The sequence below is a fragment of the Mustelus asterias genome, chromosome 21 (genome assembly GCF_964213995.1).
Source record: "Mustelus asterias chromosome 21, sMusAst1.hap1.1, whole genome shotgun sequence".
Classification (NCBI taxonomy): Eukaryota; Metazoa; Chordata; class Chondrichthyes; order Carcharhiniformes; family Triakidae; genus Mustelus; species Mustelus asterias.
In genome coordinates, this window is record NC_135821.1 from 14958718 (window position 1) to 14965961 (window position 7244).

The following is a 7244-nucleotide window of genomic DNA, read 5'->3' on the forward strand; positions in this document are numbered from 1 at the left end:
CCAGAACTTCAAGATGCTGCCACTCCTTTCTTGGCTAATACGTGCAGATAAGTGAGGCCATTGAGCCCATCTAACCTCTACTGTCGAAGGTAAACTCTTTATTTCCCTATTTAGCATCCAACTGTTTCGCGGGTCCAGGATTCCTCTTCCAACATCCTGCATGGGAGCACGTTCAAAGTCATGGAAGTCTACAGCACGGAAAAAGGCCCTTTGGCCCATCACGTCTGGGTTGGTCAAAAACAGCCACCTCACTGTTCTAATCCCACTTGCCAGCACTTGGTCCATAGCCTTGTGTGCCTCGGCACCGCAAGTGAACATCTAAATACTTCTTCAATGTTATGAAGGTCTCTGCCTCCACCACCCTTTCAGGCAGTGAGTTCCAGATTCCCGCCACCCTCTGAATCATAGAAACATACAGAGCCTTCGGCCCATCGAGTCTGCACCGACACATGAGAAACACCTGAACCCCCACCTAATCCCATCTACCAGCACTTGGTCCATAGCCTTGAATGTTATGACGTGCCAAGTGCTCATCCAGGTACTTTTTAAAGGATGTGAGGCAGCCCGCCTCCACCACCCTCCCAGGCAGCGCATTCCAGACCATCACCCCCGTCTCTGGGTAAGAAGGTTTTTCCTCACATTCCCACCTTAACCTTCTGCCCCTCACCTTCATCCTATTTCCCCTTGTGACTGACCCTTCAACTACGGGGAACAGCTGCTCCTTATCCACTCTGTCCATGTCTCTCATAATCTTGAACACCTCGATCAGGTCACCCCTCAGTCTTCTCTGCTCCAACGAAAACAACCCGAGTCTACGCAACCTCTCTTGGATTTTTCCCAAAAATCCACTCTAAACCTCCTGCCCCTGACCTTAAATCTATATCAAAGATAAAAGCAAAAAACTGCGGATGCTGGAAACAAAAACAGAAAATGCTGGAAAATCTCAGCAGTTCTGACAGCCTCTGTGGGGAGGGAATAGAGCCAATGTTTTGAGTCTGAATGACCCTTCATTAAATCTATGCCCCCTGGTCATTGATCCCTCCACCAAGGGGAAAAGTTCCTTCCTGTCTACTCTATCTATGCCCCTCATAATTGTATACATCCTAATCATGTTCCTCCTCAGCTCCTCTGCTCCAAAGAAAACAACCCCAGTCTATCCAATCTCTCTTCATAACTAAAGCTCTCCAGCCCAGGTGACGTCCTGGTAAATCTCCTCTGCACCCTTTCTGGTGTGGATCAATCTTAAATGCTCTCCCCACCACTGTCCTAAATGTAAGAGAAAGCTATTATGGACACCGAAGATCTGAATTGAAAGCAAGTAGTGTTGGAAAAACTCAGCAAGTCTGTCAGCATCTGTGGAGAGAGAAGCAGAATTAACTCTTCCTTGGAATTGTTCCAAAGGAGAGGCATTTTGGACTTGCGACTTTAACTCTGTTCCCCTCTTCAGTGAGGTGACATCGTTGCATTGTCACTGGACCAGTGGATCCAGTGACTCAGGGTAATGCCCTGAGGACCCGGGTTCGAATCCCACCAACGATAGCCGTGAAATTTGAATTCAATAAAAATCTGGGATTAAAAGATGACCCTGAAACCATTGTCGATTGTTATAAAGACCCACCTGGTCCGTTCATGATCTTTAGCTAAGGAGATCGGCCATCCTTAGCCGGTCTGGCCTACCTATGTAGGTTAGGCGGATTGGCCATGTTAAATCGTCCCATAGTATCCCAAGTTGTGTAGGTTAGAGGGATTAGTGAGGTAAATGTGTAGGGTTGTGGGCATAGAGCAGGACACGGGCCTGGATAAGATGCTCTGTTGGAGAGGCAGTGCAGACTCAATGGGCCAAATGGCCTCCTTCTGCACTGTAAGAATTCTATGATTTCTATGATGTGACCACAGCAATGTGGTTCAAGGTACAGTTAGGGATGGGCAATAAATGCTGGCCCAGCCAGTGACGCCCACATCACATTAATTAATTTTAAGAAAACCTGTTGAATTTTTCCAGCACTTTCCATCTTTGTTACCATCCTAAATGTGCCTGGCCTGTACCCTATAAATATCGGAGTGCAGTTGCTGTCAAGCTTTCTCTGTAAGAAGTCTCACAACACCAGGTTAAAGTCCAACAGGTTTATTTGGTATTATGAGCTTTCGGAGCACTGCTCCTTCATCAGGTGAGTGGAGAGTTGGGTTCACAAACACGGCATATATAGACAGAGACACAATTGCAAGACAATAGTTGGAATGCGAGTCTTTACAGGTACAGACAGTGCCTGTGGAGAGAGGGATAATCACAGGTTAAAGAGGTGTGATTTGTCTTAAGCCAGCACAGTTAGTATGATTTTGCAAGCCCAGGCCAAATGGTGGGGGTTACATGTAGTGTGACATGAACCCAAGATCCCGGTTGAGGCCGTCCGAAAGCTCGTGATTCCAAATAAACCTGTTGGACGTTAGCCTGGTGTTGTGAGACTTCTTACTGTGCCCACCCCAGTCCAACGCCGGCATCTCCATGTCATAGTTTCTCTGCACCACTTACAACTTCTGACTGGATACCAACATAGCGAAGCACAAATCTATGATTTTCATAGAATCCCTACAGTGCAGAAGTTGAAGTTTATTTATTAGTGTCACAAGTAGGCTTACGTTAACACTGCAATGAAGTTACTGTGAAAATCCCCTAGAAGGAGGCCATTCGTCCCAATGGGTCTGCACCAACTCTCCGACAGAGCACCTCACCCAGGCCCAACTCCAGCCTTCTGCCCTTTAACCATTACCCCACAAAAGAGACAATTTAGAATGGCCAATCCACCTAACCTTTGGACTGGGGGAGGAAATCTCCTATGTAGACTTTTAAATGCTTTTACATCCCTCATATAAAATGGATTTCAGAACTGCACGCTATATTCTAGCTGTGGCCTAGCCAATGTTTTATACAGCATCATCATAACCTCCCTGCTCTTAAACTCTATGTCTTGGCAAAAAAAGGCAAGTATGCCATACGCCTTCTTAACCACTTTATCCACCTGTGCTGCTAGCTTAAGAGACTGGTGTACATGCACGCCAAGGTCCCTCTGATTCTCAGTGCTTCCCATGCCATTTATAGAATCATAGAATCACACAGCACAGCATCGAATCCACACCAACACATTACAAACACCTGAACTCCCACCTAATCCCATCTGCCAGCACTTGCCCCATACCCCTGAATGTTATGCCATGCCAAATGCTCATCCAGATACATTTTGAAGGATATGAGGAATCCCGCTTCTACCACCCTCCTTGGCAGCGTATTCCAGACCGTCACCACCCTCGGGGTGAAACATATTTTCCTCACATCCCCCCTTAACCTCCTGTCCCTCACCTTGAACCTATACCCCCTCGTGACTGACTCTTCAACTAAGGGGAACAGCTGCTCCTTATCCACTCTGTCCGTGTCTCTCATAATCTTGTACATCTCGATCAGGTCGCCCCTCAGTCTTCTCTGCTCCAACGGGAACAACCCAAGTCTACCCAACCTCTCTTCATAACGTAAATGTTCCATCCCAGGCAGCATCCTGATGCATCTCCTCTGCACCCCCTCCAGTGCAATCACATCCTTTCTATAATGTAGCGACCAGATTGTACATAGTACTCTAGCTGTGGCCTAACCAGTGCTTTATACAACTCCAACATAACCATTGAGATCCAGTTGTGGCCTCACCAAAGTTCTATACAACTCCAACATGACTTCCCTGCTTTTGTAATCTATGCCTCGAATGATAAAGGCAAGTGCCCCATATGTCTTTTTCACCATCCTACTAACATGCCCTTTGCTTTCAGAGACCTGTGGACAAACATGCCAAGGTCCCTTTGTTCCAAAGAACTTCCTAATGCCCTACCATCCATTGAGTACTTCCTTGTCAAATTACTCCTTCCAAAGTGTATCGCCTCATACTTTTCAGGGTTAAATTCCATCTGCCACTTATCTGGCCATTTGACCATTCTGCCTATATCTTCCTGTAACCCAAGGCACTCTGCCTCACTGTTAACCACTCGGCCAATCTTTTTGTCAAAGAACAAAGAACAAAAAAAATTACAGCACAGGAACAGGCCCTTCGGCCCTCCAAGCCTGCACCGACCATGCTGTCCGACTTAACTAAAACCGCCTACCCTTTCGGGGACCATATCCCTCTATTCCCATCCTATTCATGTATTTGTCAAGATGCCCCTTAAAAGTCACTACTGTATCCACTTCCACTACCTCCCCCGGCAATGAGTTCCAGGCACCCATCACCCTCTGTGTAAAAAATCTGCCTCGTATATCTCCTTTAAACTTTGCCCCTCGCACTTTAAATCTGTGCCCCCTAATAATTGACTCTTCCACCCTGGGAAAAAGTTTCTGACTATTCACTCTGTCCATGCCTCTCATAATCTTGTTGACTTCTATCAGGTCGCCCCTCAACCTCCGTCATTCCATTGAGAACAAACCAAGTTTCTTCAACCTCTCCTCATAACTAATGCCCTCCATACCAGGCAACATCCTGGTAAATCTTTTCTGTACCCTCTCTAAAACGTCCACATCCTTCTGTCATCCGCAAACTTATTAATCCTACCCCCACATAGTCATCAATGTCATTTATATAAATGATGAATAGTAGGGACCCAGCACGCATCCCTGTGGTACGCCCCTGGACACTGGCTTCCAGTCATCACCCTCTGTCTCCTACAACTGAGCCAATTTTTAATCCACCTTATCAAATTACCCTGTATCCCATGCGAATTTACCTTCTTTACAAGTCTCCAAAGTCTTTCCAAGGCTTTGCTGAAATTTATATAAATTACATCGACTGCACCACCCTCACCTTCATACCTTGTCATCTCCTCACCCACTAGGGGTTTACACCCTAGCTATGACTACATTCTGCACTGTCTCCATTTCCTTCTCTATGAGTGGTATGCTCTGTCTGTATAGCACACAAGAAAAAATACTTTTCACTGTATGTTAATACATGTGACAATAATAAATCAAATCAAATCAAATCAAAAAATTCAATCATTCATCATGTGGTCCCTTGTCTGGTTTGATCTTCCCAGCTACATCACCTCTCACTTGTCATGGATCATAGGATTCCTACATGCAGAAGGAGAACATTCGGCCCATCAAGCCTTCACCAACTCTCTGACAGAATATCTTACCCAAGCCCACCTCCACACTACCCTGCACATTTACCTAACCTGCACATCTTTGGACACAAAGGGGCAATTTAGCATGGCCAATCCACCTCACCAGCACATCTTTGGACTGTGGGAGGAAACTGGAGCACCCGGAGGAAACCCACGCAGACATGGGAAGAACGTGCAGACTCCACACAGACAGTGACCCAAGGCCGGAATTAAACCCGGGTCCTTAGCGCTGTGAGGCAGCAGTTCTAACCACTGTGCCGACTTATTGGTGGGGTGCCCGAGGTGACCGGTACTGCCCAAACTTTCAACAACACAAGATTCTCGAAGCCAGTGTCTCTGTATTAAAGACATAACTTTATTTAAACCAGCGGCTGCCAGGAGTTCATCAAAGGGTTAAGTAGCTCCGACATAAAGCAGCTAAACCTCTCTGATAAATCTAACATATATGATCAAAAACAGATCAAGTATCTTATCAATCATTCCCGCCTTTCAATAGCTTTAAATCAATCATCTTCAGGAAACACAAATCAATAATACATATAAAATACTTTAGCCAATCGCATTCCATCCCTCAGCATAACGGTATTTTATTAGAAATCTTAGAAATCTTAGATATTAGAAATATTAGAAATATTAGTCCATGAAATCCGGAAGCTGACTCCTGTCTTGCCTGACTCCATTCCCCGGTTGCCTAGTAGCCTAAGACGCTCAGTCCGGAGTTCAAATAAACGTTCTCACGTGTTACCTTAAAGGTCACTATCTAACCAGACTAACTTATGATACCACAGTGAATACCACGGTGAATAAACCCTATTCATGAAATATGATTAAGTGTTCTGAATGTTCTTCCACCCGAAACTTTACTGATAAAACTTGCACATTTCCAAGGCCCAAATATTCTCTCGAAATATGGCTTTGCCCTAATGACTTTTACCATGATGCCCTGTGGTAAAATGCTCTTTGACTAAAGTGAACAATAGTCCTTAAAAATAATACATTCAAAATATCAGCATACGTGTTTTACAATCATAATCACTCGTTTGAATCAGTTACTGCATCTCATATGTGTTAATCGCTTCTTGTTAGCTCATAAATATATTTAAAAAGCCATTTAACTGGATGCTGCTTCTTCTGTCAGTGCCTTAAGGTCGACTGGTTTAAAAATCTTAACACCTCATTCGGAATTCCACTTACACGCCCGAATTGAATTATCCAGACTGAATTCCATTTGTCACTGATCAGCCCATCTGACCAGCTCTTCTACATCCTCCTGTAATCTGAGGCCATCCTCCTCACTATTTACCACCCCATCAATTTTTGTACCATCTGCGAGTTTATTGATTAGCCCTCCGACATACAATTCTAAATCATGTCTACAAACCACAAACAGCGAGGGCCCCAATGCCGATCCCTGCGGGACTTGACTGGACATGGTTTTACAGTCAGAAAATCACACCCCTGACCATCACCCTCTGCTTCCTGCCACTCAGTCAATTCTGGATCCAATTTGACAAATTTCCTTGGATCCCAGAGACTCTTACCCTCACTATCAATCTCCCATGGGGGACCTTGTCAAATGCCTTGCTGGAGTCCAAGCAGACAACATCAAGTGCATTGCCCTCACTGACACACCTGGTCACCTCTTTGAAAAATTCACTCCGGTTGGTCAGACATGACCGCTCGTTAACAAACCCACGCTGACTGGTTTTGACTAAGCCCTGCCTCTCCAAATGCAGACTCATTCTGTTTTTCAGAATTGCTTCCAGTAGCTTCCCCGTCACTGAGGTTAGACCGATTGGCCTGTGTTTCCTGATTGATTCCTCCATCCCTTCTTGAATACTGGTACCATGTTGACTGACGGTGGTCGGGGTTGGGGGGTGGGGGTCTGGAGTGAGGGGTCAGGGTGGTGTTGGGGTCTGGGGTAGGGAGTTGGGTGTTGTTGTGGGGGTGCTGGGAGGTGTCAAGGGTAGGGGGTCAGGGTGGGAGTGGGTCAGAGTGCAGAAGGGGCTGGTGGGTTGGGAGGGGAGGGGGATGGTGGGTGGGGGGGGCGAATGGTGGGTGGGGAGGGGGGATGTTGGGTGGAGGGG